General features: G+C 40.4%; 1 long non-coding RNA gene and 1 pseudogene across 1 annotated transcript; both read right to left on the bottom strand.

Annotated features, from left to right (window-relative positions):
• Positions 1-1,584: 1,584 nt before the first annotated feature.
• LOC130140661 (uncharacterized) lies at positions 1,585-2,013 on the bottom strand. The gene is made up of 2 exons (XR_008818642.1): positions 1,863-2,013; positions 1,585-1,744 (listed from the first exon to the last, which is right to left on the bottom strand). It is a non-coding gene; the product is annotated as an uncharacterized LOC130140661 (long non-coding RNA).
• A 5,365-nt stretch (positions 2,014-7,378) lies between these two features.
• On the bottom strand, positions 7,379-9,365 carry LOC115693084 (probable pectinesterase 53; annotated as a pseudogene).
• Between the last annotated feature and the right edge of the window lie 3,336 nt (positions 9,366-12,701).

Here is a 12,701-nt window from a genome sequence, read left to right as displayed (position 1 = left end):
GTAAGTTTTTCAGTGACCAAAAATAAAAAAAAAAGACCGGTAAGTTTTTGCATTCCATTCTTCTGAAACTCATCTTTGTGGAGCATGATATCATGCGAGCAATGATGTTTGACGTTGTGGTATGCATCGATGGAAGTTGCAGCTTCATAAAATTTCTTGTGGGGCTTACTGAGAAGTAATTGAAGTCGACTAATGGTAGGGATATTTGTTAAAAAAATAAAAATAGGTTTACAAATTATGTGACCATCTGAAAGTGATTAATTAAGTATGTTCTATTCACATACCCAATACCATTGTTAATACCTTTGTCATTATTGGGTAAAGTTTCTGCGAAACAAGTGTTCCGTTGAAAATGCAAATTTTTGCTATTAGTAGTTTCTAAGGTGGGCTTTTATAAAACCCAAAGTCTCATTGGGTGATTTTCTTATCGTTAGTTTTTCTTAATTGATGTTACCAAGGTACTTGCAACGCTCAACTCAAATTCTTCTACCAGAATCAAAAGAACCTTGCCAGAGAATGTGAAGGGAACTGGGGGTAATTTGCTCCTTCATGTGAAGGTGAACTCACTCAATCGACTCGGACTTGGCATAAACACACGTGCAGGCGTATCTGATGAACCGTCATAACATATGCTTATAAAGTGGTTGAACTGAAGATCGGTTCGAATGCTAATCCACATAACTGCAATAAAATCAACAAGAGCAGAAGAGTCGTCTTTCCATACTCTTAACCTGATATGATGCTAGTCTTTCATATTGGAAGATGTCAAAGCATTTCCAGCTTGGGAAATTAGCCCTCATGGGGCACAAACGATTTGTTTTAGACACTAGTATCAGAAACGGGAAAATTACCAAAAAAGTCCTAAACCTTTTGTAGTTGTGCCAATTCAATCTTAAACATTTTTTTTTCGGTCAATTCAGTCCTAAACCTTTTGCAAACCAGCCAATTCAGCCCTTTTGGCCGGCCGGTGCTGACGTGGTTGCCGGCCGGCTGACGTGGCGCCGGCCAGCGTCCACGTGGTAATATTTTAATATTTTTTTTTATTATTTTCGAATTTTTTTTCCTTTTTTCTTTTCCTTCTCCCCCCTGGCCTGTCCGGCCAGGGGGGAGGCTCGCCGGCGAGGGCCCAGCTCCGGCGAGGCGAGCTGGGCCCTCGCCGCCACTGGGCGAGCCTCGCCCAGCTCCAGCGAGGCGGAGCTCGCCATGGCTGGGCGAGGGCGGAGCTCCGCCTTGCCAGATCTAGGCGAGGGGGGGAGAAGGAAAAGAAAAAAAAAAGAAAAAAGGAAAAAATTCGAAAATAATAAAAATAATATTAAAATATTGTCACGTGGACGCCGGCCGGCACCACGTCAGCCGGCCGGTGGCCACGTCAGCGCCGGCCGGCCAAAAGGACTGAATTGGTTGGTTTGCAAAAGGTTTAGGGCTGAATTGGTAAAAAAAAAAGGTTTAGGACTGAATTAGCACGACTGCAAAAGGTTTAGGACTTTTTTGGTAATTTTCCCTATCAGAAACGGTCAAAGAAAGCAGACTTCTGTGTACTTCATCGCATCAGATGAATGGCAACATTTTAAAGAAGGGAAGATGGAAGTAAGCATATTGACCCGGAATATAATCAAAATGAGTTACTACAGCCATTTTACATCGTTGGAGTATTTATTCTATATTTACAGGTCAAGGAATTGACAGAACAATTACAGGGGCAAAGCAATGGCAAATTATTGCAATTGTCGATTCACACCAAGTCCTGGATAGACAAGTGCAGCTAAGCATGATTAGGATGAGCGTTACAGTACCCTTGATAAATTAGAATTAAGCATCTCCTGAAAAGTTTATCATGATATCACAGTTAGGCAGAGAACCACCTCCCAAATTCACGTTCACCATGAGCATGTACTTCAGATAGAGCTCCTACCACTATTTTGGCATTCAGACAGCCACAAGTCTATGTTTTCTGTGATCTGTTGCCTTACTTTGTGGACCACATCTGGGGAGCTGCAGTTCTGGGCATTGCCTGAAAGAAGCATGACACTCGGACAATGTAAACTTCGAAAATTTTCTTTACTAGAGACAAAAGTGTTTGAATTGCACAGGATATTTGCTTTTCCTAAACTGCAAAAACACGTTCAAACAGAAGTCATACTAATTAAGCTGGCAAGGGTTAATGTCAATGTCAACTCCACCAGAAGCTAAGTGGCCAGTGGCTGGGAAAACTTTAGCAGGAGATGATATCAAGGGTTCAATCCTCACTAATCATTGCTCAGTTGCCACGCCAGGAGGAGAAACTCAACTGCACACACACTATTCTTGAGACTAGGACTACCTGTTCTCAACAATTCCATTATATTTCTTATTTTTAAATAATTCACTTAGTGCAGCACTTCATTTTCATCTTCTCCTTCTGCTCATCTCTTCTAATATCAGGAGACGGCAAACACTTATTTTTGCTTTGTATTTTTCATTTCAAATTTTGTCTTTGTAAGGGGGGAAAATCATGAGTTTATTAAAGAAAATAATCATATCTTGAAACCGTCAGGACCAGCAGAAGAAGAGCCAAAATGAGAATAAAATAGGCTTGGCACGCAGCAATATCAGCAAATTATTCATGCAAGAATCAAACTGAAATTTCCATTTTCCACAGTGACAACATTCAGTTCTGCTGCGCATTCACCACTGGAAAATGCAAGTCTCCCAATGAACCAGCATACAGCAGCTGCAACCATGAATATTTCGTAACTTTATGCAGCATGTAAGTAGATCCAAGCCGTCCATTCCTTCAAGGCTCAGAGGAGACTGTGGGCACCCTCGCATATCAGTTCCATGTCCGCAATTATGACAGGAGATGAGGTAGGCCTCAGGCGGGCGAGGTTGGCCTCGCCAGTTGCCAGCGAGGGCTCGGCCCCGATGGCCGCTGGTGAGGTTGACCCTCGCCCGCCCAGCCCAGGTGAGGGCGGCCCTCGCCCGACGCAGGCGAGGGCGACCCTGGCCCGACCCCAGGTCGCCCTCACCGGCGTCGGGCGAGAGCAGCCTCTGCCTGCTCCGGCTGGGGCTGGCGGTAGGGAGAGAAGAAAAAAAAAAGAAAAGGAAAAGACAAAAACAAAAAAAGGAAAAAAATAAAAATAAAATAACGGAACAGTAACTTTTTTGCCAATCGGTGAACATTCTACTGGCCGGCAAAGTCAAGCCACTTATTTGAAACTAATTGAGCACTTTGGGCCCTTATTTAAAATTGATTGGACACTTCAGATCTTTATTTGACACTATATCCATTTTGGGTACCAACTTGAGAAAACGCTTTCAAAATTTTCTCTTATTTTTTTATCGACCAAAAGAAATAATATTGTTTTTTAACATTTTTTTGTTCTTTTCGAATATCTTCTTTTTTTCTTTCGGCCGCAAGTATTATTGCACGGGCTCCAATATTCAATCGGATTCTCCACTCCCGCCACGTGCTCGTTTATTGGGTTGGGGGAGGTCGCGAGTGGGGCCCACTTCGAAGGATTTTGTCCCGACACGATTGCTTAGAAAACGTGACCCCCAACCCCGCCACGCCCTTGGGATTTGTGAGACAGATTCGTGCGAAAAAGAATCTCTTACCTAGTAAAGCAGTTCCCTTCTTGAACTCTATCCGCTGACCTAGGCATGTTCAGATAAGACTATTTGCGAGTGGAGAATTTAATAATCTTTTCATGTTGGGTGGGCTTGGGCAGGGATCTTTAGATCCAAGGCGTTAAGCTCAAATCGCCCATATCTATATTGGGGATGCATAGTAGAAATTCGAAGCATTCAATAAAAAATATCACTAAGGTTGCGTTTGATTCAGCATTTGGAATGCTGAACTCAAATTTTTACCCCCAAACTACCCTCAATTATTTTGACTTATTACGATTTTGCCTCTATTGTTACTATTCATCTTCTTTGCGAGGCGGCCGGCGAGGGAGGCTGGCGTCGGATCGGGCCGGCAAGAGACTGGCGGCTGTCGCCCTAGGCCGGGCGACCCTCGACGAGGGTCGCGGGACCAGGCGGCCATTGCCTAGGTCACGCGAACTCAGGCGGCGGTCACCTGGGTCGCGCGACCTAGGCGACGGCCGCTTGAGTTGCGCGACCCTCGCTGAGGGTCGTCCAGCCTCGGGGGACGACCTCCGGCACGATCCGACGCTGACCGCCCTCGCCGGCCTCTCTCGTCGGCCACCTCGCGAAGGAAATGAACAGTAACAAAAAGGCTTCGGCGAAGGGTAAGTTAGGGTTTTTTTTTATTTCCAAAGCCCTTTTGCAAAAAAAATTTGCCAAACACTACTTGGAACAAAGTAACTTTATAAAGAATTTTTTACTAAATACTATATGTATTTTCCCAAGGGGCTTTACAATAAAAGTATTTGCATTCCCCTAAGTAGCATATTCAAAGTTGAACCAAACGCATCCTAAAAGGTAGCTCAGGTCTAAACCTATTAACATATCTAGTTTAAGTTAATAAGTTATGGGTCAACTAGAAATTATGATATATTTTTCTTGAGGTATTCACCAAACATTGAAATAAATTGGGGTAGGTGTCAACCATCGGTCTCGCAACAGATTGGGATTGGAGCATCAATCAACGATCGGCTTTGATACCATATGTTGGCAGTGTGCCAAGGGGGAGCCCAAGTTCAAATTCATCAATATATTCAATTGGACCCATTTTCACTTAAAAACTTAAATTAATGAATTCTGGGCCAACTAAGATATATCAGTTGCTCTACACTACACCAATTCTCTAATGCGAGACTTCCTTAATACAATCCACACGTGTATCTCAACATCCTGCTCATTAATTGAGCATGCCCGCTGCCGCCAACTTCTCCCGTTGCTTTGATCTCTTGCAATCGTGGAGTGAGCGATGCTCTCACCTCATCTATAAGAATCTCCTTCATTTATTAAGGACCCAACGTCGTGAATACGGCATAAGTGATCACTAGACGAGCTTGGATACACTTGCTCCAGGCGACGGTGAAAACGGCATGCCCGAATGATCCAGCTAGGGTTCGCCAAGGTTGGGGCTGAAGTCACCATTCCTAAAGCTCACTCGCCATTATCTGCAAAATTACTTCAATTGTTATGTATAATCGTATCAGCTTGATTAGGAGCGGAGTCTATGGAGCAGAGTCATTTCTCAAACTCACCCAATTTTAGTCCTTTTCACTACCGTGGTCGGCTCCATTAGGGAATAACTTTGCCAAGCTTGTTTCAAGTGATGGGCGGGCAGATTGCTCCACATCCACGGGATGGTATCGTGGGGGAGAAGTTGATTCATCATAAAGGTTATAAGAATTGACTCTTCATAATCGCTTTCGCCTCCTAATTTGAACGAACAAAAGAAAGCGATTAATACTGAAAAACGGAGATGCCCGGTAAATTTCTAATACTGAAAATGTTACCTGAGCGCATTTGTGGCTACAAATTCATGAGATTGCGAAATAATCAATGGTCGATCCATGACTACCAGTGATAAGAGAGTTGCAATTGACAAGAAACATTTGTTGTTATGAACATTATGTGAAGTTAGCTCTTATTAGAGTGTGTGATTCAATCAGAAGGCCCCTAATCTCGAGATGTTCGAATCCGTCCCGAGGATGGTTTGACCCAACGGTAATTGGTTAACCTCTCGATATATCCAAAAGTAAAAGAATAATCAGAGAATAGCTCATGAAAATATTTTAGACTCGATGTCCGTAATAATTCGGATTTTGGAAGGTCTCGATAGAAATGTGTTGGGATTTTGGCTTTTGAAATAAATTGGGTTACCAAGTTAATAAGGTCAAAATAATAAAATAATAACAAAATCAAAATAACAATTCTGAAAACATCTAATAGCGAGTATATAAAAAAAAATTCGTAATGACTCTACCACGAGCAACGATAATGCGTCCATAATGAGATCTTCCCTTTATGATATGTAGACACCAGCCGATATTGGATATATGAAATCAATCTAATGTATACATTTTTTTGGTCAAATAATCTAATATATTTAAAAATTATACATTTATCATGAAACGAGATCGCTTGTAAAAGCAAATTCTCTGCATTATTATTATCGTTGTTTGCGTTTCTACTGGAGGAATTTTATAATAAATGGCACGGTCTATGCTTTCCACTAACCCTTTATTTTCTTATACCTTATAAGTGAGGTGGGTCATAATTTTGACTTTGAATGAACCTTTTTACCAAAAAGTGGCTTTTTTTTTTTCTATTGAAAAGCGAGATGGACAAATGGAGAAGTTAAGGGATCATTAGTCAAAAGAGCCTATTACAGAGTGACAAGGAACTTGAAGCTGGCTTCATTGGACACGACCAACGCGTACAGCTAGTTTGCTACGATTGGGCACATCGCATTAAATTGCGTATGTAGAATGGAACCTATTTTCTACTCGATGCCCGACGATTGATGTTTAGACATATCATCCTTAAAGAGTTCTCTTATTGAATATATTCACTTAAAAGCACAGAAACGTTGATTAGTCAGATCTTTGGCTCGATTGATTCCACGAATGTACGAGAAGCTTTCCGTTCATGTGAAATGTAGAATAAGATTACCCCGTAACCGATACGGCTTTACCTTTGCTTGCAATATTCAATCCGCACCGAGCTAATTATGATGCGTACGAAGTGGAAATTTGATAACGACGTAGAGATATAACCCTATTGAAGTAAGGTATGCGCCAACTCAAAATGACAAGTCTCTACACACGTAATCTTCATTTGGTGCATTAAATTGTCGCTGATAAAGAAAGAAACTAGAGGGAGAGATACATAGCTCTCACATTGATGGGGAACAAGCAGTTGTTGACGAAACCAATGTTGAGGTTGATGTCTTGTATTCTATTATCTAAGAGATTATAAGGCGGTTCCGAAAGGCCCCCTGACGACTGGACAGCCTGGGGGTCCCGCTCCCCGGTGAGCGGGAGGAGGTCGCGGGGGCAGCGCTCCCGGGCCGCCAGAGGTGTTTTATGTTCAGTCATAAAAGGATTTATATGGGAAAATTAAATATTTTAGGCTATGTGAGCAACTTTGTAATTTATGCCATGTAGGGTTTCGCTATATATATTTAGGGCGAAAGAGGTCTCTAAACAGAGAGAGGGTGTGAGATACAGTGGTTGTACACTTTTCTACGTTATTAGTGAAACGGATCTCATCTCTCCGTGGACGTAGGTAGGCGGAACATCTCCTCTGCTGAACCATGTAAATTCTTATGTTGTGTGAATTTTCATTATTTTCTTACATCGTTGATAAAATCGAATTTAGATATTCGACATCCGACACATCGAGATCATCGTGCATGATCGGTAGAACAGTTGAAATACGAAAAAATGAAAAGAAAGAAGAAAAAGCAAGACGAGAGCATTCAAGGTTTGGCCAGAGCAGAAGAGAGCCAATCGCGGGCATCGATGAAGTCGAGGGAAACGAATTGGGCTTGGCCTCTTCAGGAGTGAGCTCCCTCGACCACGGCACTCGCCCGCCGAAGGACGCCCCCGGTCCCATGCACTTGTATTGCCCGTAAAACACCGTCCTGCATCGCACAGATCCACACCACAATGGAATTATCTTTGATCCGTGCGAGCATTCTTGATGGATTTAAGATGAGAAAACTTGCTTACATGTCTCTGTTCTTGTCGCCCCAATCGTACCATCCTTTCGGGGTGATGATCCGATCCATGTAGGTGTGCGCGAAGACCACCCAGGAGAAAGTGCTCCACGCTCGGCCGAGGAACAGCGCGCCCGACCCCGTCACCTTGCACCCCACGAACGAGAACCCCGTCTCCTCCAGCAGGCTCTCCCTCTTCTGCGCCGTCACAGCTCCGTAGCTGTCGCTCACGGCGTGCAGATGGCAGCCCCGGTAGAACGACAAGCCGTTCCCGAACACGAAGTCCACGAACCCCTCGATGTAGCAGTCCCTGAAGTAATGCCTTCCCACGTGGTCGTAGAGCGTGTCCTGTGACCCGACGAAACGGCATCCCATGAAGGCCACCACGTCCGCGGAGATGCGGAGCGCCACCGCCTGCTTTCCTAGCGCTCCCGACGCGGGCAATGGGGCTTTGTTCTATCACAAAAACGATTCGGATCAATGCCAAAAGAAGACGTACCTATATCAATAATAAAAACTGGGATCTGCATTCAGACCCCACAGTGGAAAGCACCTTGAAGGTGATGTTCTTGGCAATGAAGAAGGGAGAGTCGACAGCGAATGTGCCCAGTGGGCGACCATTGGGTCCGATTCTGTCTGCTGTGTCGCCCCACTCTACGACCGTCTTGTCCGTCGTTACAAAATCAATACGAATAACGGACGATTAATTCTGCCGTTATAAAATTAATAAATAAATCAGAAGGCTAAATTGGGCTCGTTGCGAGGCCCACTTTTCGGTCCTGCAATCGTGTACGCGGGATGTGCGCTCGCGCCCAAGTTTTAGCTTGCCGAGCGTCGGATTTGCACCCCTGCGCCTGCCCGCGAGGCATAGTATTTGTGCTATAATAGTTACCACTTCAAATAAGTCTAACTGTATATAAAGCACTCCATAGGCTTCTTTCTTTTCCGATGTGGGACTAGTGTTTTTCCACTTCCCACTTCCAACTCAAAGGTGTTCTTTGAGCATCAATTTCTCATTCATTCACCCATCAATTTATCCCATATTTCCAACATAATTCACCTTAAGAGAACTTCAAAATTTAGAATGTGGAGTCTGGTAGAAAGAAAATCCAAAAAACGAAGTTATTCAGTTAGTCAAATAACTCCTGATTTGTTTAAATTCGAAAAAATATCAAACTTTTACATGAAAAGCCACAAGAACCCATTTGAGCTACAAAATTGTGCCCAAGTGAAACTAGAGCAAGATCAACAGTTATAGTAAAAGATTCAATGGTTAGCAAACTGGAAAATTTCTGGAGCTTTCACCTCATAGAACAAAAAAGGGGACGAAGAACAAAAGCAAAATATGCATTACCTGCTAGGATGCACGCGTGAGTTGTGCTAGAGAAATTCCACATCAAAAAATTGGTGTGGTGTAAAGCAGATAATATATTATATCTGCCCATAACTCATTGGCTTTAGTTTTTAAGTGGAGGTGGGTACAACTGAATATATTAATAGGCTCGGATTTAGGCTCCCTCTTGGTGATCTCCTTGGGCGAAATGTATCGGGCTTCTGTTATGTTTTCCTAATATTATCTAAGACTGAATTTTCAAGAGACAGGAAAAAAAACCCATACAAAAAAAGTCTATAGTCAGGCAGATGAACAAGTACCGAGAATGAATTTCAAGAGAAGGGAGATTGAACAGTTGACCAGAGAAATCATAGGGATAATGTGTTGATCATTGCATCCATCGGTGGGATCCATGTCTACCGTGAGCCTCTTGACAAGATTTGCATCTTTTGAGTACCTTCTCTACCGATGGCTAAGTTCAATAATATTATTTTGCAAAGTGATTTACCAAGCATTGAATATTTGAATAGGCCGGTCTTGCATAAAGTTACCATGGAAGATATATATATACACACACACACACACACACACACATATATATATATATATATATATATATATATATATATATATATATCCTTCGAATGTACATATATACTCCACAAAATCACCTTTTGTATCCTAATATCTTGAAATAATATCTTTTGTGCTTTTACTAAAACACAAAATTTATGTGAATCGCCCGTACTTAGCATAGGCTGAAAAGTTAGTCATGTTTATTGAGAAAAAAAAACAGCCTTGCTTTGCTTGTGGGTAGACCTGTTAAACGGGTGGGTTGGGTCGAAAATAGTCTGACCCAAATAAACTCATTTTACCTGTTTTGACCTATTTTCATGTAATGCAAATTTTATGATCCATACCCGACTCGACCCGATCCGACCCATACCCAATTCACACATGACCCAATCCATATTTAACTCAACCTAGGAAAACTCATGCCCAAAGTGAGATGCGAGTGCGAAGTGAGTGAGTGGGAAATTGAGTGAGGGCGAGAGAGATGAGTTGGGTTTTAAATAAGTTGTAAATCCATTTATGACCCATTTAACACTCGTACTATGTTAATATCCCTTTATGATCTATTTACCGAATATAACTAACTCATTTATGATTCATTTACCGATATATGGGTTAAGAAATTGGTTTATGACCCATTTTGATAGGTCTACTTGTGGGGTTAGCTTGTCCGTTGAGAAATCTAGCTCATTTTTCTCGAAATAGCTAAATGGAGCAACATAGAAACCGATATGTCACTAAAAATATCATCTCTTTTCATGGAGCCAACTATATATGTTTTTCAGGTAACTTTACTTTCCTTTCCTTTCTTTTCTTTTTCTTGCTTTCAAGATTTGGACTCGGTAAACATAAATCAAATGTCCAAGTGACAATTAAATCGCTATGAAACTTTTAAATGCGATATCTAAGCAAATCACACACAAATTGTCTGGCCATTGAGTATAGAGAACTAGCCATATAAATGGGAGGTTAATAAGGTAAGGTGTGATAGATATCTATTTGATTTCGGACAATCTATTAGATATAATTAAAGTCAGAGTTGAGAGAGTGTTTGGCTCTTTGTGCGCCGCGTGGCACTTCATTTTGAGTCTATGATTGCCATGTGGCTCACATCGACCAATAGATTTTTAGCTTAACAATTTGTCATTTATCAGATTGTATCTCTTATTGGATTTAAATTTCTAGAAATTAGATAAAAATAAATTGTATGAAGATTTTATCTCTTATTGGGTTTGAACTTGACAAAAACGATGAATTAAAGAATTTTTTTTATCATATTCTATCATCTCCCAATTTCAATGTTTTATATATGTATTAAACATGAATGCTAAAAAATGGGTAAAGAGAAAGTATATCATTTATTGTAGCAGTTATTAATTTTAAACCTGGAAAAATATATATAATAGAAAGTTTTTAATATTATACTCTTCATTAACATGGCCTATATTGAACGTAATTTCTTAAATGTACTTATAAACAGAAAAATTATGAGCCAATCATGAAATTATTCAAAAATATTTTATTGTTCAATAAATTGCAAGTGTAATTGTCCAATGAAATTAGGATATGTATTTACGAGCAGAATAGTTAAACTTGAGTAAATATTGGTTGATTGACATTTATCCATATTAAATTCAAGATGTATTGGATATTTATTTAAATTTAATGGAAAATTTGGTCAAAATTCTCTATAAATAGAAAGCCTCTCAATTCATTTTCGAAAGAATAGATGTAGACTTTAAATTTTGTAGACTTTCTATTAATAAGTTCCTGAAAATTAATAAACTACAAAAACGCAAAAACCGATTGAATTTAGGTCATTGCGATCCCTATCAAAATTTTTTCATCAAGAACTCAGCAACATCAATACCCCGACCATTTTCGATTTGAGACCAAGCCTTCAAGGTCCTTGAATTGTGCTACTATCAATGGAATACCACATATTAATCTTACGCCTTCAAAAAGTAAGATATTCTTCTATAATATATATAATATTGCCATTGTATGAATCCCATTTTCTTTTTCTCTTCCAAAGTATCTCATCTTAACGGAATACTAATGATTCGAAAATATGTGTACAAACATGCATATCCGCGCTCCTAAGTAAGTATTATATAGTGTACCTCGTAGAAGAATACGCACATAGAATTGACAATGTCTTTTGTTCCCGCTTTGCATTTTCCGGCAACCTAAAAAGCATTAATATACCATTGTGAAATCTTCATACAAACATTGTTGTGACTCGTGTAAAAGAATCTGATCTTTCGGTTGGCAAAGTATGACTCATGTGTAAAAGAATCTTATCTTTCGGTTGGCAAAGTATAACTCTCATCCTTTACGCGTATGTGATAAGTCGTCGTGAGATGACACTTTTGGAATAATTCCTTCCTTCTTTTGTCAATTCATAATTTGAACCTTATTAGAAACCAGCAACTTATATATCCATTTTTTCCCCTTTTTCCTGAGTCCTAAAATAAAAAATCATTTCTAAAAACGTATTTTAGTACACTAATGGAATCAGTTCCTCAGGTTCGTTTGGATGTCTGGTAAAGAAGACCAATTCAATTATCGAATAAAAAGAGGGCACTGGAAACATGTTTTTCATATATTAAAAGTTGCTCCTACAATGAACATTTTCATAATATTTTCTCATTTATCGAGAACAGTTATTTCTACGAATCAAACATGACATTTTCAAGAAAATAAAAAAAAATCTAAAAGCTTAAGTTTTTTTGTTTATCATATTTTCAAGGGAAAATTTTAAATAAGGGCTTGAAGTGTCCTCATTTTCTCAAATAAGAGCTTGAAGTGGCTCTAAAAATTTCAAATAAGGGCCTAACCCCGCCAACTTGCAAGCTAGCCAAATTTTCCGGTTGGTCAAGGGCATTTTCGTCCAAAAATAATTTTAACATAAATTTTAGTTAAATTAGATTAAAAATTTAAAAAATAAAATTTTTTAAAGAAAAAAGAGGAAAAAACAAGCGGGAGGGTTGGCTACTAGCCCTCTCGAGGTGGCAGCGATGGTCAGTAGGGTCGCCGACGCCTCAGCAAGGGCCGGCGACCCATCACTGACCAGAGGCGAGGGCCATCGGGAGAGGGTGGCGACCCTCTTGTTTACGAAAATGAAAGCACTTCAGCTCTTATTTGAAACAAGGTCCACTTCGGGCCCCTCTTTGA

The sequence above is a fragment of the Syzygium oleosum genome, unplaced genomic scaffold (genome assembly GCF_021117445.2).
Source record: "Syzygium oleosum isolate NSW1041296 unplaced genomic scaffold, Sole_v2.1 Sole_v2.20, whole genome shotgun sequence".
Classification (NCBI taxonomy): Eukaryota; Viridiplantae; Streptophyta; class Magnoliopsida; order Myrtales; family Myrtaceae; genus Syzygium; species Syzygium oleosum.
This window is presented reverse-complemented; position numbering and strand designations above follow the sequence as displayed.